This window comes from Ambystoma mexicanum, chromosome 9 (genome assembly GCF_040938575.1).
Source record: "Ambystoma mexicanum isolate Mex_15411 chromosome 9, UKY_AmexF1_1, whole genome shotgun sequence".
In the NCBI taxonomy this organism is placed as follows: Eukaryota; Metazoa; Chordata; class Amphibia; order Caudata; family Ambystomatidae; genus Ambystoma; species Ambystoma mexicanum.
The window spans coordinates 12,399,682-12,427,187 of record NC_090931.1 but is presented as its reverse complement, the minus strand read 5'-3'; the positions used below and the strand labels follow the sequence as shown (position 1 = coordinate 12,427,187).

Below are 27,506 nucleotides of genomic sequence, written 5' to 3'. Positions count from 1 at the left end.
CATCAACCTAATACTAATCTATAGACCTCCCTCTCTAATCTCAGAGCTTGCCAACGATAGGGCCAAATAAATCTACAATTATCCTCAGTGATTTGAACCGATGGCGCAGTGACCTAAAAGATAAAAGAGGCCATTGCTCTTGAAAAGGCTTTACATAAAATACAGTTTGAAGTATTGAACTCCGAACCCACCATGTTAAACGGCCACCAACCGGACTGGATCGTAACTAACAATAGAGACAAACAATTATGAGACTACCCCCTGCATTTGGACAGACCACTCTAAAGTTACCTTTGTACTAAACACACCTGTCCCAATAAAAAGACCTACTAATGAGGCAAAGAAAGTCTCCTCGCGAAACTTTAAGAATATTGGAAGCTCTGACTTAGAATCTTGTATAAATAGCATCTTAGCTAACATTAAGGAAAACTACTGATGTGACAGCATCATAAACAACTATGACCAGCAGATGCTCACCCTAATAAACCAGAAAGCCCCTCACTGCCAAAAAACAGTGAGACCCAACACAAATCATCAAAAATGGTTTACCAAGGAACTAGCTACCCAAAAAAGGGAGAAAAAGCGTAGTGAACAACGCTGGTTAAAGGATCCAACTGACTGCAATAAGTCCAGCTGGAAAACCGTAGAGAAATCCTAAAAAAAAATGTTAAAAACCATCAACGAGGCAAGGAAGAATTTTTTTTAACAACCAAATCGAAGCTGCGCCTAATGCAGCAGGCACACTTTTCGAAATTCTTAAATCAATAGAACAGCCACAGGCACTAACACCTGCATTCTCTCTATCCCAATCTGAATGTGAAAACACTCGGTAGCTTTCAGTAACAATTTCGAAAGCTAGAGAACGCATTGCAATTGCACAAGCCAATAAACCCAAATCTAATAGGTAAAGAAGCCATAAACCTCAAAGGCAAGGAGAAATTTCACTTTCAGCAAATATCCCTAGATATGCTGAAAATCCTGGGCTCTATGAAACCCTCCTCCTGTGCTGAAAATAAAATTCCCCCTAAGATTGTACTCAAGCATTCGGACATCTTTGCCCCTCTACTAAAATTGTTGGCACCTCGTTTCGCGACCAAATAGTACCCACAAATATAAAAAAGGTCACTATAACACCGTTGGTTAAAAAGCCCAATCTAGACCAACATGACGCAAACTATTTGAGACCCATTACCAATTGTAACTAAGGTATCGACAAGATTACAACTGCCCAGCTCCAGGCTTATGTTGGAAGTAAGGAATTACTGCATCCACAGCAGTCAGCTTTCCGACCATTCCATAGCACGGAGACAGCAATGCTGGGGATTATGGACGAGGGTAAAGCCGGCTTATTGATCCCGCTAGACCTCAGTGCAGCGTTTGATCTGCTTGATGGCCACCTATTACAACAAGCACTAGATAAAGTAGAGAACTGCTCCACGGAAGCCATTGGGTGGCTATCCTCCTTTCTTGAGAACAAAGTCTCGCAAGTCCATTGGGGAGAGGAGTTCTCCTCAGAATTCAACATCTTCTGCGGAGTACAGCAGGGTGCAAGTCTCTCGCCTCTGCTATTCAATCTGTACATCCGCCTTCTGAGCGAAATACTCGATCAGGTCCAGGTATTCTTTACGAATTACGCTGACGATACCCAGCTTGTCATGGAACTGAGCGGAGATCATGCAAAGGATAGTACACTGCTAAATGACCTCTATAACAGCATAGAGGGCTGGATGAACATCAATTGGATGTGCTTGAATAGCGACGGAGCTTATGGTCTTTGGTTCTACATAAGCACGAGCCAAACTTCCTCCAGTTTACCAATCATTTACAGTCAAAGACTCCAGCATCGTGGTATCAAGCAATGACCTTAGAAGCCTCTCTAAATGCTGATGCCCAAGCAATGTAAGCGAGCAAAAACTGCGCTTACTACATCAGACTTCTCAAGGCTATGAGACCACTCCTTAGCGAGAAAAACTGCACCATAATAGCTAGAACGACTATTCTATCTCGCCTAGACTACGGAAATGCACTCCAAGCAGGAGCCAGTAAACAAAGCATGCATAAATTCCAACAGGTCCAAAACAACACAATCAGAACTATAAAACAAAAAACAAGAACATAGCACATCAGTGAAGCCAGACGCGAAATCCATTGGCTAAAAATGGAAGCATGCATACAATTTAAATCACTTACTCTGACACACAGGTGCTTGTTTGGAAAAGCCCCTGCTTATTTGAAAGATAAAATCATTGTTTATAAACCCAAACCAAACTATCAAACCCTTGGGCTAATAAGTTCGATATACAAAAAAGAACACTGTCTGGGAAGAGCCTTTCCAAACCGTGCTGCAGTAAATTGGAACAAGCTCCCTCTTAGCCTCAGGCTTGAGAAGAACCATCTTGCCTTCCGAAAGAGGCTGAAAACTTTCCTCTTCAAATAAAATCACTTGCTTAACTCTCTAGGTTGACTCCCTCTTCTGCCACATTGTACTGTTATTTGTGCTTTTCCTGTGCCCACTGTTTGTCTGTCCAATTCGTCTTATTGTATGCGCCCTGATGCCTGCGGGCTCCGGCGCAATCCAAATAAACAAAATAAATAAGAAGATGCAGGTGCCCCTGTGACGAAATTCCTACTCAGTCCCCACAGGTGCCCCAACTGGTCGGTTGGGGAAGAGTAGATGCCGAGGGACTCCAGCTCAGTCACGGACACAAGTAGTACATCGAGAATGGCAAAAATAGGGGAGGGATTGTATTATAACTATATTTTACGTACAGGATTTTTATTAAAGAAGTAGGTACCTCGATTCCCGGTTCCAAGAGGGGCAGAAAAATATGCACTAAAAAGACTCAAAGAGGGGTGGGAAGAATTCCTAAGGCTAAGACAATAAGAAGACTGTGTATCATTCCAAAAATGGGGTAAAAAAAATAGAGATGTTTACTAAAAAAATAGTAAAGGAAGGTATGTGTTTAGACTCATTTAAAACGATAGTAAAAAAAGTAAGGTAGATTTGATGTAAAGATTGACAAAGTCCAACAAAAAAAAAACGAGAATAAAGAGATACAAGAAATTGATAGAAACTAACCGAAAGAATATATTTTGGTTTCGAACAAATACAGCAGTGATTTATGGTGCTTGCTTAAGTGATCAGAATGGTATATTTGATAAAACAAAGAACCAAATAAAAAGTAAGGTAAGTATCGACATTCGAGATGGACTCGTCATCTTGGGGGACATTCCTCTGTTACAATTATGCAGGACATTGCTAAGGTGAACAGTTAAAATAAGGCAATATTATTCGGAATGGGTCAAGGGCACGGCCAATAAGACACTAATGCCGTGGCCTCAAGAGGGTTTGCTGTCAAAAACGATATTATGGCATATGACTATATATTCGCATTCCACATATACACAGGAAAAGAGTTAAAGAGGCTGGCTTTTTAGAGTTATGTAAATACCAGAGTGAGAAACAAGACCCAGCAGAGAAGGAGTGGATGCTTAATCGGCATAAAGGGGATGGGGCAATGCCGTTGTCTCCCCTTTCTCCTCCTGAAACCAAGAGCGTAGATACAGAGAAGGAATTCTATCCTTTAAAGGAATTAAAATCAGCGGCAGGGTATGTTAATCCAACATATAAGACCACTGCTTATAAAAGTGGTGACAATACGAAGGAGAGCAAAAGGTAGAGAATGCAAATATATATCAAGACCACGAGATGAAAGTAGACAGCTCAAACGCATTGCATTAGTGCAGAATGGATGGGAGGACAAATATTACTCAAGCTAGACGATAAGGGCATTGATGGGGGTAGAGAAAGTGGGAGAAAAGAAACAAAGAAGAGCATATAAAGAAGGGCCAAATGATATAAGCAAAGGGAAGACCGAAGGTATGAGGCAAGAAAAGAGGAGGGGAAGAAGCCCTAAGAATAAAAGTACATGGGTTGCAAAGAAGGCAAGGGGAAGATGAATCGAGGGAGAAGAGAAGAAGAAATTAGCTGAAGTAGGGGATTGAAGAATAATGTCATAGGAGCATGGTGCCTAATGAATCATGACAATGAATTGAGGATGAGCAAGGATCACAAGAGGCCCACAGAGAGCTGCAAAGGATGCCGGGAACATCAACATGGGTTGATGAACAAGAGAAAGACTACGTAGGGACAAGGCTTGTAATTGGTCATTTATAATGCACTTAATACCCAGAGGTTTCTCAGCGCGGACCCGGGGATCGAACGTGTTGCTCCGCATCATCTTGTTTCCGAAACGAGCGCGTTGCTCCCGACCTATCCTCTCAAAACAGTTGTATAGGCAGATGAGGGATAGAGAGGGGCGCAAAACCCAAGAGAGTACTAAAGTATCCATGTGAAAGGAAATGGGAGAAAGGTCAGGAAACAGACAATCGAAGAACACTGTCTTTAAGTAGACTAGATCTTGACGCAGAACAGTCAAACAAGTTAAGGCATAATGTCAGATGAAGAAAGGGAAGAAAACTAAAGAGCGCAAAGGGAGGGCACTTGTGGATTTGCGAAAAAAAAGGGGTGAAATTGTCAGATCTAGGGGATCCCAAAGAAATTACACCATAAAGCATTATAGTGCAGTACAGGGGACGTATCCCCGCCTTATGTCAGTAGACTAAGGACACTCCCAGGACAGAGAAACTGGTGAGACTAGCCCCACCTGGAAAACAAGACGTGTAGGTGGGTATGATTATGGTAAGCACAAAAGTGATGGGTGGAAGGTTTTCAATGAATCTGAACCATTGGCATTGCTCTGGGCAACCTTCCACACCACTGTTTTTTAGCCCGTATGTGCCATTGCAAAAGGGGACCAGCCATATGCAAATCAGTCAGGTACTGCCACCAATGGTAGCAGCCCAGCCCGAACTGCTAGGCCAGGTCCCCTCTGCACGGAAACACAAGCAACCCCAGACATGTTTTTGCCTTGTTGGGCCTCCTCAGTGAGGTGCAGGTTGGTTCTCCATGGCGCAGCGAGCTAGAGACCCACGTCTGGGCATACCCTCTCTCACATAGTGATGATTATGGATCAGGGTTTTCACAATTTCCATTATTAGAGAAAGGGGTAGGACGACCACAATATATTCCGTGGCCACAGATGGATAAAGACAACTTAAAATGTAAATTACTGAGTTTAACCTCTGGTGCAGGAAAATTGATTTACGAGTTAGAGAATGACATCAGGAATGACACTAGCTATAGGTGACTTAAAAGGCCTGCTAGCAGCCATCCCAGAGGAGAGGTCTGATGACATTTGGAAGAGAGCAAGATACACAGGTGTGATTGCACAAAACACAACACATGATGGAGCGCCATTTAACAAGTGTAAAACAGATGTATGGCGGGCGCCCAAAGTACAGTATCCTGATACATCAGATATGGGTGCAATTATGACTAGAAAAATGGTGAGGATGACCTGGTCGCTTTTATTCAAGAGAGATGGTGTCAGGAGACAAAGGCAGCTGAAGAAACAGGTGGGGATGGAAGTTAAAACATGGCCAGAAATACAATTAATGATCATACATTACTGCCAATTATTGCAAGAGAAAAATAAAGAAAGCATAGAACAAAAAGCAGGAGGATGCGAAGTTAGTTCAGAAAAAGAAACGTTATCAAAATTAGCCATAGACGGAGCGGTATTGACAAGTAATGAGGGTGCAACGACAAGAAATACAGTCAGTGCCGCAAAACAATGTAGCGTGCCCCATGGACCAGGGTGGGGAACAATTTTGGCCAAGAGAAGAGGGAATGGGCTGAAAGGAGGTGGTTGAGGTGCATTTCAGAATCATGTGGGAAAGGAAGGATTTAATGATGGCAGACATCCGCAGCAATGCTGGAATTGTGGTAGAGTAGGACACATTGCCAGAACATGTGGAAGCAGAGGAGGCATGCAGCAGAATGGACATTCCTTAATGTAACACAGAAGCGCAGGAATATTATGCCCAAGATCACACACGGGTTCAGACCTACATGCCGCAACCACAGCAAGCGCCAGATGCAAGTGCCACAAGGGTAACCGCAACAAGTGCCTATGCAAATACAGCAGGTACAAACTCAGCATGCGCAGACACAACATGCTATGATACCACACTGGAATATAGCTACAGGAGCCCAGCAAGCACCTACACCCAAACTGGGGAGTTTAACTGTGGTTGGAGGAAATCCTTCCACAGGTACAGGAATGAATAGATCCACAATAGGACAGCCCACAGGGCTACCAATAGGACAGCCCACAGGGCGACCTGATGTGTTCAGTACTATAAGTGGCACCAGACCCCTCAAGAGGAACAAAGGGTCAACGTGACGATAGGAGGCAAGACATTTCTTGTAGACACTGGAGCGATTCGTTCCTGTGTCCATGAGGGAAAATATCTAAGCTCTGGCATTGCCATGAATGCGCAAGGATTCTCGGGGGCGATGAGCTTAGTTCCTTTGTTCCCTTTACAGACGAATTAACTGCGTGTCTGTCATTATTATATCCTAGGCAGATGCCAGTTAACATACTAGGACGTGACTTAATGACAAAACAACATGACGATATATTTCTCCGACAATGGGATAGTGTGCTGTACTCCGGGGATCATTACATTAATGTGAGGGTTTACATGAGCTTTTACAGACCAGAAAGCATTGCGAGGAGTACCTTTAAATCCAGAGGGATTTCTGGATTGGAGCGATTTAGCATGGTTACCCAGACCAATAGGTACAATACTGAGAATACCCAATACATTTGTTTAGACCAGAAATTCCCATAGACGATTAAGAAGGGCAGATTGTCCCCTTAGAATTAGAAGCAGCAGTGGTCAGAGGAAAGGGTGATGCTTCATGGGACAGATGAGGGGAAGAGGATGGAGAACAGTGACTGCCCTCAGTGAAGGACACAGGCTGACGGATCGACAGATTGAGCCGTTTAGGGATGATTAGAGGTATTTTGTTGGTGTTTTTCATAAGTCTCACTTATTGGAATAAAGTAGAGAATGTAGAAATACTGCAGAGAATGGCGTTGTCATATCATTTTTTCAAGAAGATTTGAAGAAAGTGCCAAATATTCTATGGACCACAAGCCCACATGATGTGGGTCTGTTAAAAAGAATAGGGGCAGTTAAAATTAAGCTTAAACCAGGAGCTCTTTTGCCACGAGCAAAATAATCAACATGTCCAGAGAAGCGGATAAGTATATTTGAGACAATTTCCGCTTTAATGAAGCAAGGCATATTAGTGCTAGCTGACAAACCATGTAACAAGACGGTGTATCCGGTGAAGAAATCAAATAGGGTGGGGGGGATGGAGGGGAGCGGGTCGCAGACATTTTTACAGGACTTTCACCACCTAAACAATATAGTTGAAGCAGATTTTCCTTTAGTTTCAAATCCTGCAACAATTTTGTGCAACATTCCATCTGAAGCCAAATATTTTACAGTCAGATTTTAAAAAACGCTTTTTTTTCAATTCCCCCATCTCACAAGATTATACCTCATTTTCGTATAAAACGATCCACCTGAAACATACTTGTTTGCCTCAGCGGTACTGTGAGTCCCCTTCAATCTTTAATCGGGTCCTCCAGATGGACCTAGGCAATGTACAACTCGAAAGTGTAATTATTCAGTATGTGGTTGATATTTTGGTATGCATTGAGACAGAAGAAAGGTGTAGAGAAGACTTAGTTAAACTTACGACTACACTCTCAGAGAAGTGGTATAAAGTAGATTAAGAAAAGTTACAATATTGTAAGGAAGAGGTCTTGTATATTGGACAGTTGATCTCTCATAAAGAGAGAAAAGTGACACCTGAAAGGGCAGAAGCAATCATGAAGACAAACAGATCCCAAAACAGTGAGGGAAATGCAACAGTTCTTAGGCCTATGTAAATATTGGAGGGCTGGGGTTTCGATTACAGTAAATACATCCAACCACTTTTAATAGGATTTAAAGAAGCACAAGTTGCTAAAATTACAATCACATGGACAGATGAGATCACTGAAGGATTTGCAGAGTTAAAAAAGGTGATCAGTACAGCCCGCTGTGTTAGGAATTCCAGATTATCATGAAACTTTACCTGGTTTCCCATTCAAAGGGGAAAGTAATGACAGCAGTTCTTGCACAGAAGACATTAGGGCATGCCCATAAACCATTAGCTTATTATAGTGGGATTTCAGTTCAGTTATGAAAGGACATTTTCCACGTGAGCAGTCTTCAGCTGCTGCTGCATTCGCAATTGAAAAAGCTTCAAGTATAACAATGGGGTGTTCAGTAACATCGTCTGTGGAGCATGCATTATTTGCAATTTTTGTGAAACCCGAAGTACATCAACTACACAGAGAGCATCAAGGTATAAGGTAATCGTTTAAAACCATGTGATTAAAATAGTCAGATGTACAACGGTAAACCCAGCAATGTTTATAGCAGAACCAGTAGGAGAGAATGATTATATACATTGCACAACGTGTACCGAATGCTATAATGATGTTCCCCAAGTTAGAGAAAATGCCCTTGGGAGAGGGGAAGTTGTTTTTATTGATGGTTCATCATGAACTGACCATAAAACTGGCAAAAGGCATACAGGATCAGCAGTAGTGAAGCCGAACCGAGAGGGTGAATTTGAGGTAGTGACAAGTGAGAGATTGTCCTCGAATTAACTAGTGGCTCTCATCGAAGCACTGCAGAGATTTGAAGACGAGGAAGTGATGGTGTACTCTGACTCCACTTATGTGATGTAACAGTACACACAGGTCTATCACATTGGAAAAGGAGAGGCTTCCTCTGCTCAGGCGGCACTCCAGTGCAACATGTAGCCCTATTGGATAGGCTTACTGAGCGTTAAATCTTCCATTGACCCTAGCAGTCATAAAATGTACAGTGCATTCCAAATGAACATTCATAATGTCCTGTGGAAACAAAGCCGCAGACTTAGAAGCCAACAAAGCTGTCTATTATCCACCCATGTCCAATTTTGAAATAAAAAATTAGAAACATATGATAGGACTATGCATGTTGATAAAGGAAGGCTTTAATATGCCGTCTATTGTACAGTTAATTGAAATACAAGGTTGACCACCACAAGAAGAGCAGGATCTATGGAGAACGCAGGGGTGTTCTTTTTTCCCCCACTGAGGAGATCTGGAGGCAAATAGCCGTGGAAAGCCAGTTTTGCCTCTGGCATTATTGAGGCTAGTGCTGGAACATCTTAACTACCAGGTGTATACGACTCAAGAGTCATGCTGCTACAATTGCAGAAGAATGGTTTTCCCCAAATCGGGTTAGAACATGTGGCACAGTTCATTGTAAATTGCATTGTGTGCCAGAAATGTATTGCAGGGCACACTTTGCGAACAGTGAGAGGAGCATTACCAGATCCAATGACCCATTTCAGCATCTTCATGTAGATTATTTGGATATGTTGAAGACATGCAACGATTAAAGATATATGTTGGCTGTGGGGTGTCCCTTTTCTAGATGGATCGAGGCAGATCCATGCACGCACTCTGAATCCTTGTGTGCTGCCAAATTCCTCGTATGTGAGGCGTTCCCAAGATGGGGCATGTGAGGTCTTGCTGTCTGGCACTGGACCGCATTTCGCAAACTAAGTATTTGAGCAAGTACCTCTTGTTAGGCATTAAGCATACGTTTTCTTCTGCTTACCACCGACAGGCCAATGGTGTGAGAGATTAAACTGGACTATTAAAGGAGAGGATTGCAAAGTTAAAGATGGCCTAAAAAAAGGATGGCTACATTGCCTACCCTTAGCCCTGTATGCGTTGAGAAATCAGACCACCATCTAACTTCTCATGAGTTGGTGACATGATGCTGTACGAAAACATCCCTTGCTCCTCCAACCAGAGTAAGAGCTGATGCCCATATTGTAGCAAAAGCATTAGGTGACGAGATGCATGATTATCCCACAATGACTGCAAGTGTTTCTTTCATGTCCCAACAGGTGAAAAACAGAAGGCAGGCTTAGAGAGAAGCGACAAAGACATTCAACCCTTTGAAATGCTAAGCCCTCCCCTCTGCCCTCCCCCACCCCCAGTCTGTATACAGGGGCCTAGGTGCTGGTACACAAATGTATACACACCTGGAATATGCCCTACTTTCGAAGGCCCACATCAAGTGGAAGAAGAGATCCCCCACAGCTGTAAAACTAAAAGGATGGAGAGCGTGGCTGCACTTACAGGCCATCAAACCGCATAAAGGCGAAACACCAACCCCTCCTGCAACTAACACAGCAAAGCAAGTGAAGAAGTTCCGAGCATGTGACTCATTCGATGACCAAGTATAAGGAAAACGAAAAGCCCACAAGTATTTTAGATTAAGGATCAGTTTTTCTCAAATTTGATAAAGGGGTAAATAGACTTGCAGTTATCCTGAAACCTTGTAGACCGGCTAAGGTAGGCTAAAGTAACAATTTGAAGACAATCCGGAGCTTAAAAAGAAGCATCTGTCATCATTTATGCCACCTGTTATAGTGACACTATACACACTCCTATATGCTATTTTCTCCTACACATTACATTCGTATCCAGATCTAATTCGAAGACATGTAACTATCACTACATTTTTCGGAGCTCCCAAGATCAATCATATTGTCTTTAGAGTTGCAATCACAATTATTTTGCAGTTTGGTCTATAAAAAGTGACCTGTGGAAAAACAAGCAGTTGCATATTAAAGTAAAAACAAAATGGGGTGGTTTTAAAATATAAGAAATTCATTACCATCCAGAAAGTCAATGGGTTTTTATGGAATATTGATGGTGATGTTGTTTGCATTATGATTTGTGTTTCTCATTATTATGGCATTTAAAAATATCAAATAATGCTGACATGAATGACGATGAGGCATCTATTATTGTTCCCACTAAAAGGTACAGAGTGTACTTTACAATATAACTAGGAGTCAGTTTCGATTGAAGTTGGGGAAGATCATGAAAATATAAATACATACCTCGATAATTCAGCTCATTTGAAAAATAACCTATGGTATCAGCACATGAAAAAGGTGGGAAGGAGATGTCGGATGAACACTGCTGTGTGTGTTCCCTTATGCTTTGGGAACCTCTAAAATATTCACAGCAACAGAAGTATCAGTAAAAAAGGCACACTATCTCACTTAGCCTAACCAGAAGACAATTCCAAGGCAGAAAAGCATCCAGAGTGTGGATGGATAAAAAATACAAGACATGAAATCAAGAGAAAAGCATGAAATAATGCATTGAATAAGATATGAACAGCCTGAAATGAATATAGCAGGAATCAAAGTTGAAGAAAACAAGCAGCTACAACGCAAAGGCAAGAATGAAGAGGAAATATGAGTATTTTGGGAAAGAGGACAGCTACAAATTAGGTAACGGTAACTCCTGAAGGATGGACTGAAGGAGTGGTTGTGTACAAAATGGTATTAATAGGCAAATCAGAAGTAGTTGTGTTTGAACTGGGTTGCCCAGCCCTTTAAGACGAGTAGCAATACCCTGGAGATGGAGGGGATGCAGGTTTTATTCATATATCAATAATCAAGACGACTCAGGTATTTTGGCAAAAGGGAGTCTGTTTATGTCAAATATCTAAAATAGGGAGTACAACAAACATCAGCACTCGCTCGATCCTCTTACTCAACTTATCTTTAGTAAAAACGGAGGTTATATCATGCAAAATCGCCATCACTGACGTGCTGACCTGGTCACTTACCCACATCATCCTGCGTGGCAAACTACAAAACCTATTGGAGGGAGTGATTGGCTCCAAGTGAATATCTAAGTATAAGTTTCATATCAGTATAGAACCGTGAAGGAGAGTGATGGGGTGTTTATCATCAGGTGGGGCAACTAAGCCCTCCCCTCAAAAGGGCCACTACGAACGTCACTAAATACACGACATTCCATTGGCTACACAAACTATAGGACCTTAATTACGCAGTCCTCTACAATTGGTTGGCTTCTAAGCCCCGCCAGTACCTTTCCACCTACGTCTAGCAGCATGCAGACTGAACATCCAGGTGCTGGTGAGCTCGTCTTAACACTAGTTTCCCACCAATTAATGTATCAATCCATCACCTCAATGGTCCAGTGTCAATTCGTGCTTTGAAGTTTGGCTTGGAGTTTGTACTGTGCGCTGAGAATTTTAAGGTGTGTGGGCACAGTCTGCCCTCGTGCATTGGTGTGACCACCTCGATCGGCCAACTTCCATCTGACTGGACACGGTGAAATCAGGCCTTTTTGTGTATTTTATATTATTTTCTAATAGTCCTCTCGCGTCTTGTTTTGCTCAAGCCTTCTGAACAGGAGTCTGTTCTTTCACACGATTTGTATCCAATGTCAGCCAATTCCAGTTCTGAGAAGACCTTGGCTTCTTGGCTCACCCAACTCCTTCTGCCGAGATTCATTTGTAATTCAATTAGCTTTTTAACTGCAACACTGAAATGAGGCCTTCTTGTTAATGTTCAGCACTGCTTATAATGCCAAGCGTAAACATCCAACATCCATCCTTTACTCACTTATATGAAATATGCAGTGGGGGGCTGTATTGAAGACTTCCATGACCTCTGTGTAAATGACTTGCGTAAACGGTGCAGGAAATCTTTTGATTTTAAACAGAATTTGACCATCTCACAACACTTACCTTTAAGCGAACTACAAAATGTACCTAGTATCGTCATCAAACCTGCCGATAAAGGCTCCAACATTGTCATTCAAGATAGGGCGAGTTATGTTGCCGAAGCTAATAGTCAACTCTGTGACCGCTGCTGTTACTCCAAACTGACTAAAAACTTGTTTGGCCAAATATTATGTGAACTCGCCTCTCTTTGTACCAAGTGGGCTGAAGAAGGCCTAATTGAGGATGAATTGGGTAAGTTTCTTGTTCCTTCTAGCCACACCGTTCCCACTATATATTTTAAACCCAAGACTCAAATCTCTTACTCATCCCCCAGGTAGGCCTATATTGACTGTGTGGCTCCCAACTTGAACATCTGGCACAATTCATCGATAAAACTCTGTTCCCACTGGTTTCAGTTTTACCATCTTACCTGCAGGATACCAGGGACTTTCTAAAACATGTCACTGATATACCTTGGGAGGAAGGACCCGATGTGGTCTCCTTATACACTTCCATTGATCACACAATTGGGTTGGCAGCTTGTAAATTCTTTTTGGACACTCGTTCTCATTTTTTGGGACACAGCACAATGATTTTGGACATGTTATTGTTTTGTTTGACCAACAATATTTTTTTATTTGAAGGCTCTTTCTATCAAGTAAAATGGGCAGTACCTTCACTCCGTCTTATGCAAATGTGACCATGGGGTGGTGGGAGGCACCATTTCTTTCCGATGTACTTTTGCTGAGTTTTCCCACGCAGATAATTTCTTGGTGGCGGTATATTGATGACGTTTTTATAATTTAGAAGGGTACTGAAATTGATTGGCTATCTTTTGGTGAAAACATCAATACCAATAATGTGAACCTGAGATTTACTGAATGTCATAGCTCTACAGAAAGAGTGTATTTGGATGATGTTGTGAAGCTTGACACTCTGGGTGTGCATACGTCACTGTACAAAAAACCATCTAATACAGGTCTTCCCTTGCACGCCACTACGTGTCATCCGCCCTCTTGGAAGAAAAGCATCCCGTACGGTGAATTTATTCGCTTCCGCCGTAATTGCACATATGTTGCAGAGTATGATCGGTGCTGTACTGCGGCTGCTGCCTATTTCTTGCAACAAGGCTACGATAAAAGAACTAACGAAATGGCCTTCTTAAAGGCACATGCACTTACAAGGGAAACACTCCTACATGGGATGAGGAGAAAGAAAAATATCAATCTTGACGATCGATTGATTGGTACATTTGACGATGCCTCACATGATATCAGTAAAATCATTCAGAGACACTGGCGTATTCTTACTCTAAAGATCTTGGCCCTGCCCTTCCTAAACGTCCTATATTAACTTACAAGCAACCACCTTCATTAAGGGATAAACTGGCGTCTAGTTATTTTCCTCCAGTAGAGAAGAGTTCCCCCATGGCCAACTTTACTAAGTGCTCGAAATGTAGGGCCTGTCCTCATAGCACGGTACAGAAATCATTTTTGCATCAGATTACGGGCATTAAATTTGAGATTAGACACCATCAATTGTGACACTGCATTTGTTGTGTATGTCCTTTCATGCCCATGCATGAAGTGGTATGTTAGGAGTACTCGAGCAAAGTAGAGCTCCAAATTCTTAAGCACATTAGAGCCATTAAAAATGCTGACCTCACATACCCGATGGCCAACCATTTCAAACAAGAACATGATAATGATTTTCATTTACTTACGTTTTTTGCTGTGGCTCATGTTCCTATTCATCAAAGAGGAGGAGATCGAGCCTTAATACTAAGACAATTGGAAACAAGGTTTATTTTAGACTTTGATAAGAAATATCCCAGTGGTCATAATGTTGAGGAGGAGTTGCACACATTTGTGGGTATTTAATATCGCTGTCTCCTCCCTCATTATTATTCTCTCCCCTGTATCACCTTTTTCTGTGGCTTTTCTTGGACTGATATTGCCTTTTAGCTTTTGTTATCTTGGATAATAGATCCCATTTGTTGGTTCTATGGCTAACTTTATTTTTTAACATCTGGGGAACGCCTTCAACTTTATCATCTTCGATTCAGTATTTCAACACTGTGCCTCCCCCCCCCCTTTCCATTTGTAGCCGATTTGTCGTTATTGGCATCAGACATTGTTAGGATCCATGTTATGTCATTGTATATACATCTTAGGCTGCAAATAATTGGCTATATTTGCATTTTATTCCCACGGCTTATGTACTGTAGATCGGGAGATGGTCGTCTATGAATGCACTTGCACTTTACCATGCATTATGGCTGTGCGTGTATCTGTCGCTGCTATAACTATATATCTGCATTTGCACTTTATGTTTATGAGGCTATATTTATACTTTAACTACTCTATTGATACATCTGTTTCAGCACTTTATGTCTAACAGTATTGTATGCCTCTTATCTTCCCATATTCTGTACATGGATCAATTTGTGTTTACAAATGCGTTTGCACTTTATCAACAATGGCTGTATCTGTACTTGCATTGCTATTGTATCATCATCATCATCAATGGCTGTATCTGTACTTGCATTGCTATTGTATCATCATCATCATCAATGGCTGTATCTGTACTTGCATTGCTATTGTATTAAGGCATTTGCCTTTGCACTTTATGCCAAGTGGAATTGAATGTTTATCTCCTATTGTATCTACATCTGTATTTTACACAATATTTGCTTTATTGATGGAATTTAGCCTCTTTTGCTAGCATTATATGTATTATAGTGCTATCCATTCATTATATTATGGGTCCCTTAACTCTTTAAGGGTCTTCTGTTCAACAACATTGTTATCTGTTCTTCCCCGTGACTAGCCGTGGCTGGACATAGTCGATAGAATTCTTAGTAACATTTATCCTGGTCCGGTTTATGTTCCCACTTTGGGTTTACTACACCTCATATTACTGAGCCGTATCTTCCTCCGTTTTTCCATGACCAGTCTGATTTCCATTGACAGTATCAGTGTTTGATTCACTCCAATATGGCCGCCACGGTTTTTACGCATGGAACAACATTTTGGAGGTAGTTGAAATAGTGGAGTGACTATGCCTGCCTTCTTATTGAGACTGCAGCTTGTGTTCTCCTTACGTGACCCAGTGCTCAGTGAAGCGCGAAACGCGTTGTGTTACAGGATTCCCCTATGGTGTCCTTCCTCAGTCTGTTTTGTGTTTGCTGTTTTGTCATTTGTGAAATAAATTGGTCTACATTTTTGGACACAAGATTTAGACTTCAGCTTTGGGAGCATGGGAGATGTTATGTGCCTCTTTTCTAGAGTGCGGTTTTTTCTTCCTGTTTTGAGATACATACATATACACACACACACACGCTTACCGCAGTCAATTTACTATAAAGCTTGAGGCTAGCTTTTTAAGATCACTTTGCTGCTTGCGTTTCTGTTGCATCTGTACATGTATAAACTAGCTTAAATATCTTCATCTGTTTCTGTGGCATAAGCTTCTTCAGCTTCAAGGACCACATCGACTCCCTGGCGCCTGCCCTGGCTGACTTCTGCAATCACTCCTTCGCCTCTGGAGTCTTCCCATCCCCCCTCAAGCACTCCCTTGTGCACCCCCTTCTTAAGAAACCCTCCTCCGACCCCTCCTGCCCAGCTAACTATCGCCCAATCTCTATCACTCCTTTCCTGGGCAAGCTCCTGGAGAAACTGGCCATCTCCCAGCTTAATCTCCATGCTGAATCTGCTGGTAGTCTTCATGACCATCAGTCTGGTTTCAGAGCTGCCAGAAGCACGGAAACTGCTCTCCTGAACATCCGTGAGGACCTGCTCTCAAACCTTGACTCTAACACCCCTTGTGTTCTCATCTTGCTCGACCTCTCTTCTGCCTTTGACACTGTCAACCATGCTATCCTGCTCAACCATCTCCGTGATAACCTGGGTATCACTGGTCAAGCTCTGGGATGGCTGCCCTCCTTCCTCTCCAATCGACCCTCCCAGGTCCAACTGGGTTCCTTCCTCTCTGACATCTTTTTCTCTACCTGTGGTGTCCCCCAGTGATCTAACCTCTCCCCCTGGTTGTTCAACCAGTATCTGGCACTTCTTGCTCACTGCATCGCCGCTCTCTGTCCCAACTTTCAGTGCTACGCGGATGATACCCAGCTCATTTTCAGGCTACCCTCGGCCTCCTCTTCCACTTCCCTCATCTCTGACCGTCTTTCTGCTATCCAGGAATGGTGTGCCGCCAACGACCTCTGCCTTAATGCCAGTAAGACTGAGATTCTACTTACCGGCACACCCACTCCCTCCTTCCCTGCAGCTCTCTGGCCGGCCTCCCTTGGCCCTCTTCCTGCTCCTACCTGCACGGCAAAAAACCTCAGGGTCATCTTCGACTCCACACGCTCCTTCTCTCCTCACATCTCTGATGTCTCTAAGAAGTCACACTACCAGCTACACCTCCTCGGAGGTATCCTTCCTTTTCTCTCCTTCCCCCAGAAGCTCACTGTCTCCAGAGCTCTGGTTCTCTCTAGGCTGGACTACTGTAACAGCCACTATCTAAATCTTCCTGCCTCTACTCTCCGCCCTTTGCAACTCATCCAGAACAGGACTGCGAGACTTGTCCTTGGCCTCAAGCCCATGGACCGTATCTCTCCAGGACTGAAATCACTACACTGGCTCCCAGTGGCTGCAAGGATTAAGTTCAAAACCCTCTGCATTGTCCACAAGGCCTTCTGGGGCCTTGGGCCAAAATACCTGCAACTCTCTCTTCCTAAATATCTTCATTCTCGAGCCCTTCGCTCATCCACCTCCAACCACCTCAGGGTCAGCCGCGTCTCCAAGCAACGAGCTGGGGGTAGATCTTTCGCCGCAGCAGGGGCCTCCCTCTGGAACAGCCTTCCTGCCTCCCTGAAACTTGAGGAGAACCATCTCCGGTTCCGGAAGCACCTCAAAACCTTCCTCTTTGCCTCTGCTTTCCCTCCCTCTCTCCCCTGCTAAAAATCACTGAACCTGCATTAAATCTGCAACTGGGCCAGTCACCGATCTCGTGTCCTGGCCCAGCCACTCTTCCCTGCACTGCCTACCTGCATAACGGGACTGTCTCTGTATCCTACAGCCCCTTCTCCCGGCACTTACCTTGTACTTGCCACCAGCTGGCCCTACTATTTATCTCGTATTCTACTAACCATGTACTGCACTTCCCCTCTCCCCTTCCCCTACACTTTTCCCAGTTCACCTACCCTTGCACTATCTGAATGACACCTGGCCTAGTAGGATCGTTGTCTGTCTCCCCTTGTTCCCCCCCCCCCGCCTCGTCGCGCCTTGAAACACTTGTGTATAGGCATGTTACAAATACCATATCATATCATAGCTTGATCCCAAGATGTCACTTATCCTTGGTACTTTATTAATGCCTTATAGAATATCTGCATTCTCTGGTCTCTGCATCTCTTCTATGTGCGTCAGTTCGGCTCAGTTGTAACGTCACCATTCACCTTTGCCCTTCATCTGCTCTGCTTCTTCAGGAATCTCATTTAAATGGCAATCATATTGTCTTGTATGCAGGTATGGTTTTTTCCAATGGGTACCTTGCCTCCCAGATCTTCGGTATTGGTACTCTCACTGGTACTGCACAGAGTCCATACTCTGATCTTTGTCTGTTCTACTGCTCTGTGTACGTCTCATACTCTGGTTTCCAAAGGGCGGGGCGGTTGGAGTAGGGCTACTTGGCTCCTCCTCTACACGTTCAATGCAGAGGGGGAATACAAGGACCAATGGCCTACGATTACAAGATTGTTAACATGAGTTGACCATGAGGGGGTGAGGAGGACATTGCAGATATTACCCCCGAAGAATGCATTCTTGTGTTTCAGAAATAATGGCACGATAAAAGTTGGGAATAAATTCAGGTGTGGCTGAGTTTTTGATGTACCAGGCATGAAGCAAGGAACGGCAGTCCTGATGGATCATTACTCGGCCTGTGGATCAAAAGCATACATAGAGTTGCCACCAACTTGGGGAGGAGTCTGTTCAGTGGTAAGCATGACAGCCTTAGTAGTACCACAAAGTGAGCTCCAGATTGTAGACTTTCTGAAGATGGATGCACACCCGAGGAAGAAAAGAGAACTTTATTGCAAACGACAAAAGAGATGATTATTTCTCCGCAAAATCAGTAGAAGCCCATCAGGACAATCTAGAGGAGCACAAGTTGTTTAGCAGAACAGCAGTAATATTTACATCTACATTTCTGCCAGGAATTCAGACTGCAGTGAACGCCAAGTGGTTGCCAATCACTAGATGGGAGCTACTGCAAATGATCAACACGACAAAATGATTTAATGAGATTAGAGAATAATTGAGGGCAATTAGGCCTATGGCTCTCCAGAACAGGCATGTCCTGGACTTCACAGTAATGGAGGTAGGCGTGCATGCCAAGGTCAGGCCTTTTTACTGTACATTCATACCTGCCTACGATGAAGAGAATGGGACTGACAGAATGTTAATGTTAAATGTATTTGTACCGCGCACCATCACCAACGGAACTGGTCCCCAAGCAGATTTGCAAACAAGAAGATGAGGGTTTAATCGGGTGAAGAGGGAGGAGGAAAGTGAGAAAAGTGATGTCCTGTTGGCAGCTTTCACCGTGCGCCGAGCTTGGGTGTGATCGATGCGAGTCCTCGTGTGCTGTTGGTGCAAGTTGCATTTGTTTTTGGGTGTGATGAAGTGTGTGCAGTTTGCCGTGCGAGAGGGTGGTTGTGAGAGTTAAGTATGCAGAATTTTTAGCTTTTGGGTTATATATGTCTTGGACAGAAGCAATATAGATATTGTCAACCCTGAACAAAAAGTACGACATTGAGGATGACTGGTTTACGTCACTGTTTTCATGGATTCCAACCTGGTTGGCAAACGCCTTCAAACTACTTGGAGCAATACTAGTGTTTGTGTTGCTAGGATTTGGTCTCATAAGAATCATCTTGGGACAATACCAAAAGACAACCGAGTAAGCTATTGGAATGAAGATAATGATTGACCTAGATGCTGAAATTAGTGTACAAATGCAGGAAGAGGGGAGCACAAGAAAGGTAACCCTGCACCTCCAAGGACAAAGTTCTACAATGCCAATGATCATAAGAAGCATGTGGGAAGGTGGATATTCTGTCCACCATTGGAAGAATGCTGCCACAGGACCTGGAGTGTGAAAGAACAAAGAGTGCAGGTCACCTGAGGGGGGTGACAAAGATATGGATCCAAAGGGGAAAAGAAAAAAAAGTGTGAAGAGATGATAAAGGAGAATGAAGAGAGGGATGTGGTCGAAAATTCGACCAAAGGGGATTGTCGGGGGTGAAGAGGAGCAGGTGGATGCTTTCCCTCTAGATCACCATCATATTGAAACAGCAGAAGAGCTATAAATGGGGCCCCATGCATTGTTCCTGTACCGCATCCAGTGTATGAGAGACGCTATGAACTCATCCATATAGAATGTACCCTCACACTGAGCAAGTGGAAGGATATCGCATGGAAGGATGTCAGCATGCACCAATGGACAACATGGACCGTTAAGTGAATTCTGACGAGGGCAGAGTGATGTCAAAGATATATGAAAAATCTAAGAAGAGACGATGTAACTGAAGCACCAAGAGAAACGTGCACCTAAAAGATAAAGTACATGACTATAAAGAAGATTAAGTAACTTACTGTAAATATGGAGAGAGAGAGAGAGAGAGAGAGAGAGAGAGAGAGAGAGAGAGAGAGAGAGAGAGAGAGAGAATCAGCTTGTGTCACATTCAGCCAAGCTACCTCAGAGACAAACCAAGGCTACAGGAGATGCTGGAAAGCCCTGTGAGCAGAACAATGAGGAGGATATGTTGGCCTAGGATCAAGGATGCTATTTTAAGTAATAATTGCAAGGCACAAGAGAAGTAACTGAGATAAGCTATGAACAGAGGGCACATTTCTCTTAGAAGAAAACCTTTGCAAAAGCCAAATATTGGACAATAAAAGCTGCGATTCATAAAGCTCATATGGGATGGATTGAGGCCTAGAGGAGAAACTACCCCAGCATAATTCAATCAAATCAAATAGCAGTAAATAGAAGGTTGAAATGGACAATTTTGTGGTCGTCCAACGCTTCATTCAGAAGTCGAAAACAAGGGCTATTCGTTAAACCGCAAACAAAGATAGTGGTGTTCTCACACTCCCATAAATGTTCCAGAACAGTGAGAAGGCTACAGGTTCAACTAAAACGGATTTGGCTTATGGCCGAAACAGATATGGGGCGATGGATTAATTGTAAATGCAGGGAGTAGTCCGATGGGATTCAAAGCACATAGGTTTCGTTTCACATACGTGCTATAGCGAGCCGAAAGTCCCAGGTTGGGTGGGAATGCCAACCAATTAGTGGGTCTAGTCGACAACTTAACATACAATGTTGCATAGACCAATCCACTGCTATTTTGCCTGATATAATCAGCGTTGCATGCATTTAGAGGTAGTTCAAGGTGTGCCGTTCAGATAAGGGGTAGCCAATGAAGCACTAATCCTTATATGTTATGTTCCCCTAACCTAGCCCTCCCCTCAATAGGTTTTATTTGCTACATATGAGGATGTCATATTTGACGCATAACTGGTTATAAAGCCTTTGCGTAATCAAGTTTGTAGGTGAATGTACATATCAGTCCGATGTTTGCAAAGTCTCCATACTTTCTTTAAGTAGCGTTTTGCCATATTCCTCAAGTCTGTCCAGTTATTCCATTTGTCTTTTTGATAATTCCATTTAGCACAAGAGACGCTTCAAGGTGCTAGAGCACAACGCTTCTAGTGGTCTTTTGCTGCTGCAGCAAGTGAAAATAAAGAATTGAGCAGAATACACAATTGTGCCTGACCAAATCCATAAATCAATGTTTGGAGGTGGGGTAAAAGAAAAGATTTATAAGACAGATATGTTTTGTAGTTCAACGGAAAGTGGTGTTGCATAGTGAAATTGTGTCGGTCGCTTGGAGGAGTGTGAAACCTGAGGTGCTGAAGCACAGAGGTCGGCGTACCCGAGTCAAGTGTGTGGTTATGATTCTGTGTGCTTGGTGGGGTGATGGTGGTGTTAGCGGCCTATGCATGTTTTGTAGATGTGAAAGCATATTGGAAGGTGAATTGGGTGGTGGTGCGAGACTAGGGCTACTCCACGAGGCCCTTCAGGTGTCCTGAGTTTATAGACTATGCAGACCGGGCCAGGGTTTCAGCCTGCTCAGTGGCTGAAAACATGGCTTCTGTAGTGTTAGTATGAGTTGGGATGGCAGGGTTCTTGCTGTTTGGTTAATTTTTGTGACGATTGTTGGGCAACACAAGTTTGGGAGGTTCTTCGGTGATCTTGTTTCTTGGCTGGCCATTTGGGTTATGTTGCAGTGGAAGAGGTGGATTCTATTCCTGTGTCTTGTTTTCGAGGGTGCATTATGTAGACCGAGCAGGATGATGCCCTCCTGGTATCAGTCTGGTCTTTGTGTAGTAAGGGAGATTCAGGGTTGTGTCCCTGTCTGTGATGAGGAGGAATTGAGAGCCTTGTCTCAACAGTCTTCTTGATTAATCGCTATGCACTGTGTTTTTGTACCCAAGGATGAGACTGACCCGATTTAATGGTTCCATGTCATTTCATTGCTGGATGTTTTTTCGCGGGTTTTTTTACCGCGATTCTCTTTTACGAAAAAAACCCATCACATTTTCTTTAAATTATTTTTGGGGGTTCTCCCTCAACCCCTCCATTTTCTTTCATCCCCATTTTCTTTAATTTGTATTTATTCCCAAACACCCACACCCCATATGTATAATTTACTAACCCCCCCCTTAAAAAAAAAAAAGAAAAAAAAATATCGATGTTTTTAAAAACAAAAAAAAATTGCGAAAAAACATCCCGCGATGAAAGGACGTCATACCGATTTAATAATCCTGTCTGGAGTGCCTACTTTTTTGTGACGTTAGCGCTTTGGTGGGTCTTCATTTCTAACTGTGGGTTGGCTCGTAGGTTTTAATGAGCCAATTGTTCTGGCATTTGGAACGTGGGTGTGTGCGTTTTCCATGGAGGTCCCATTAGCAGCTTGGTTTTGAGAGATTTTCTGAAGGCTCTGTGTGGAGTTGCCTTTGCCTGATGTTCTATACATTGGAAACTTGGGACTACTACTATGACCGCGTGGATTCTATCAGGTGGACTCCAGGACTGGGAGATGGGGAGAGTGCTCTCCTCTTTCCAGCGTTGGGTGGAGCCCAGCTGGCGTAGATGGCTTAAGTAGTATTCTGGGTGGTGCAGGTAGAGGTTGTACTGCGGTAATGACCGCAATGGTTCCGGATGGCCCCATGCGCTTGATGGTCTCAGTTGGAATAAACACCTCTTACTGTGGCTTGAACTTGGGGTTTCAGTGTTTGGCAGCTGTGATAGAGAATCCAAAGCTTTGGACTGTTGCCGACGGTGGGACAGTCACATTTCTTTAGGCAACGGAATAGTTGTGCAGTGGCTTGTGTGGGCCCCACACATACATTTGTTTGGGTTTATTTGTAATCGATTTTCTGTCAACCATGGGTCTACAAGTGAAAGACAGATGCCAAGGTTAGTTGGTTTGTGTCGGTTACATGGTCAGATGATGCACACCTGCAGGAGGTGAGGCCCGAGTTGCGGATCATTTCCAAGAAGGGTAGAGATGTGATATGGTAGAGGTGACTTGGAGGGCGTCAAGGTTGTCCACACCCTGTCATGCAGCACGACGCAGTTCCCACTATTCTCATGCCTAGTGGTTCAACGAGTATCTTAAGGCCGATTGTGTTGAAGGCGGAGATGTCCTCCGGGAGGAATGCACATCGTGCGTCCCATATGGGTAAGAGTTGATTCTGTCCATTGCACCGAATCCTTGAGATTAAACGTTCAGGGATTTTTGCACCCAGGGTTGTATTGGAAGCAGGGCAGGAGTTGCCAGGGTTAGCAGTGGCTTGATAAAGTCTGGAAGGACAGCATCTCGACCCTTTAAGAGTGGATTGACTGGATGAGGGGAATGAGTCCAGGTTGTTGGATTGTAGCTGCGTAGATACGCAGTGGGGCATAAGGCAGGGTCGTGATAACGGGTGGCGGACCCCCAGGGAGGGAATGGACGTTTTACTGGGTGCTGGTAAGATTTTGTTGCGGACGCTGGCAGAGGCTGAGTTGCAGAGTTGTTAGGATGGGCCCGAGTTTTCAATGCAACGTTCCTTTCTGGGGTAATGGCCTTTTTGGGATATTGCCAGTCTTCAGCTTTCAGTTATGCACAGTATTGCCCGTTTAAGGTGAGGATTTCTCTGGATTGGCCTGGATTAGCCTGCTCTTCCTTCAGGATGGAGGAGACGTTTTAGCAGTTTGCTCTTTTTTGAAACATCTGAAGGTTTTCGTGGGGGAGGTGTGTGGTACTTGGATGCTTCTGATTTCGAGGTGCGCTGGTCTAGCTTGGTGCTCTTCCAAGGTCTGATGATTGATGGAGCCTTGGTACCTTTTGGTAGCGATGTAGCCAGAGTTAATATGGTGAATGGAATCCCTATGTGGCCACCGCACGGTAAAGGGAGTCCCATTGATGGTGTGCCTGGCTGCCCGAGTAGTTCCTCTCCATAAGGGCTTAAGCTGGAGGTCATCCAGGTTCACTGAAAGGAATTGGGTAGCTATGTCTTTCTCCAGTTTAAGGTTGACTTATCTCAGTAGAACGACATCTTGTGACTACCACATCCGTTGAGGGGTTCAATGAAGTTGGGGGGTTCAATGAAGTTGGTCGGGAGCCTGGATGTGTGTGAGGTAGTGCGGGGCATTGGGATCGATGGTGCCCAAGGGTTATACTTTGTTGCCAATGGAGTTTCTATGTAAGACTGCACCTCTACTCTTGACCGTGTGCTTGATGAATGTAATATTAACATACAATGGGATGTCTCCATAAGCAAGCTTTCTGTGATGACTAGTAGTTTGGCGGATACAGAGCAGAGGGTGCCCTCAGTCCTCCCAGTTGGTTGCAGAGGGTTCGGCTGCATTGCTGCTCCTGCGGGTGCCCCAAAAGTTAGAAAGAGAAAGCAAGATTGGGCAGAAGGACGAGCAGGTGCTGCTCAGCGGACAAAGAATGGGAGACAGAGAGAGACAGAGAGAGACAGAGACCAGTTCCGTCCTCCTGGGTCTATGTCATTTCCACAAGCACTTTGCATCGAACTAGGTTTCTTCGCGGAGCATATTTCGAAGCAGTTTTCTATTTTCGAACTTCAAAGTGTGTGCTAAGCATTCCGAAGAGCAAACACAGTTAAGGTCGGCTGTAGATGTCCCAAAGCAAACAGAAGGCCTCTATGCGAGCAGCGATTCATCTGTCGTCATTGAAAGGGAGTAGTATGGGCAGCAAGGAAAATGACAGGTTAGCACATTAGTTATTAAATGAACTGACACAGATTCTTTCAGAGGGAGGTGAAACGAGAATCCGAGGAAAAATGCAAAGCAGATAGTTAAGTGAATATAAAGGTTTAAGCTTAAATAACTTTATAGTAGAATACAAATGGTATATAAAAATGACAGTAGCAGCATAGTCATTGAAAAGGTGAAATCAGTGGAAAAGAGATGTTGGCCTATAAAGAACACTTTTGTAAAAGAGAAAAGAGATAGAAAACCTTTTGGAAGTGTACTGAATATTTCAAGAAGGGTTGCAAGGGAAGGCCTACTGAAGCAGAGGGATTACTCGTGACTGCAAGTGAACACAACCATACTCCAGATGCTGGCAAAATGAGACGAGTATCAGCTATACCAGAGGGCCACATCTGCTAGGAAACGTGCCTGGCCATGTATCCGGGCAGATGCCAGGACTTACATTGCTTAAAAGAAGAATTCAAGAGACAAAAGCAAAGAACACTGGAAGGATAACTAGACCCAAAAAAGTAAGCAGAAATAGTAATCGCACCAGAAGTATACAGCGCAAAAAGATTTTTACAAAACGAAGATGGAGAACAGCATTTCAATATGTGTTACAAATGAGAACTTTTAACATCCATTGGCGAATAGACGAAACTTTCAAATGCTGCCCAAAGCCATTTTTCCAACTTTACACCATTCATAGTATATTGCACAAGCAGCTCATACCCATGGCATATTCCCTATTACCTAATACAACTAAGAAGAAAAGAAGACATGCAAAGAATTGTCTGCTTAAAAAGAAAAGGGGGTTTGGGGTGCCACAGAACCCAAAGGGTGCATGCTGGGTTTTGAAATGGCTGTCGGGCAAGCATTTGAGTCTACATTCGACTGAGAATGGAGGGTGTTATTTACACTTTGCACAAAATCTTTGGAAAAAAAATGCAACTACAAGGAAGATATGCAGAAGATGGAATTTTGTTCCATTAAATAAATAAAACATGCTTTACCACTATCTGAGAATGTGGTGACCTACTACAAAACAGTAACAGATTTCTTTTGTTCAAAATGAAACCTAATTTACATAATTCTTACATTATTTGGAAGATACAAGTATTGGCAGGCTCTGAAGAGGAAAACAGCCCTGTTTAATAAGGGATTTTTGGAATTGCTACAATGCAGCACTCCTTATGCCAAACACTACCAACAGTGTAGAGGGGGGCATCACTTTCCTTGCAAGCACAACCAAGCCTACGGGATTTCTTGGAATAACTAATAGAAGATCAGGGTCTAGAAGAACGAAATAATTGCCCAAATTATTTTGGGGACCGACACTTGCAGAGGTAATTCTATATAGAGGGGTGCAGCAGAGAGATTACTATATTGTGACAGCTGCTTTCAACCCAAGGCCATTAGACGATATGAAATGTGTTGCAATGAACTCGTAGATTTAGTGTGTACCCTAGAATACAATGTTACGCACATTAGATCGCATGATGAATTTTTGGATTTTTCAATTGAAACATTTTTTGTGTGCATTTGTTAGATGTTCACGCATCTTGTTTTATTTGTATAGCGCCTATACACAGAGAACTGGTTATAGCGCTCAAGGGGGCTTTGGGGGGTGGTGGGCACAGTCATTCAGAGGCTTTCACTTTGTGAATGATACAAGCCTACACAGAGCAGGTTAAGTGCGTAACAGGGAAGATTACGTCCATGTCCGACGACAGTGCTTGGTTTTTCGAAGTGCCTTACACAAACGGGGTCACATTGGGGGGGGGGGAATGGTACAACTAAATTACATTTTGGCTGGATAAGGTGAAAGACAACTGGGTACATCCAAATGCGACTCCCATCCCATCCCACTCACTACCTGTCACGCGTGCCCATCCCCCTCCAAAGCAACGCAATTGACAGCACCCCGCACACTGCCTTGCGGCGACATAACCCCCAGAACCCAGAAAGGTTGATGCTGAGGCAGTGCATTGTTCTGCTGTTACCAATGGACAGAATTACAGTGCAAGGAAGAAGGGAAGCACTGTCTGCCAATAAGACATGTGCGTGTCTCTGAATAAAAGGATGACACTTTTTAATGCAATGGGCGGGGATCCCGTGGGATCACTGAGAAGCATTGCGCCCCTTGGCGCCCGCCGCCGTTACCTTTCACTCCGGCGATGGGGGGGGGGTGTGGGTGTGGCCTGAGCGCCCCCCCTGCGAGTGTCAGCCTTCCTGTCCCGCGCGCTCAGCCCGGCAGAGGGTCCACAGGCGCCCGCCCCCCCGCGGCCGCAGCCCCGCAGCCACCGGCGGCCGCCATCTTTGCGAGGCCAGCGGCCTCCCCACAGGGGCGGGGCTCAACCCCTGGAGGGGCGGGGCTGCGCCCAGAGGGGGCGGGGCTCACCCCGGGAGGGGCGCGGCTGCGCCCAGAGGGGGCGGGGCCCATCCCGGGAGGGGCGCGGCTGCGCCCAGAGGGGGCGGGGCTCACCCCGGGAGGGGCGCGGCTGCGCCCAGAGGGGGCGGGGCCCATCCCGGGAGGGGCGCGGCTGCGCCCAGAGGGGGCGGGGCTCACCCCGGGAGGG

The 27,506-nt window shown here is 44.1% G+C and overlaps 1 protein-coding gene across 1 annotated transcript in view; it reads right to left on the bottom strand.

Moving 5' to 3' along the window:
* CDON (cell adhesion associated, oncogene regulated) overlaps window positions 1-27,248 on the bottom strand; it is a 668,575-nt gene extending 641,327 nt beyond the window's left edge. The window contains exon 1 of the mRNA XM_069614078.1: window positions 27,091-27,248. The gene's annotated coding sequence lies outside the window, so the exon portion shown is untranslated. The remainder of the gene's footprint in view (window positions 1-27,090) is intronic.
* Between the last annotated feature and the right edge of the window lie 258 nt (window positions 27,249-27,506).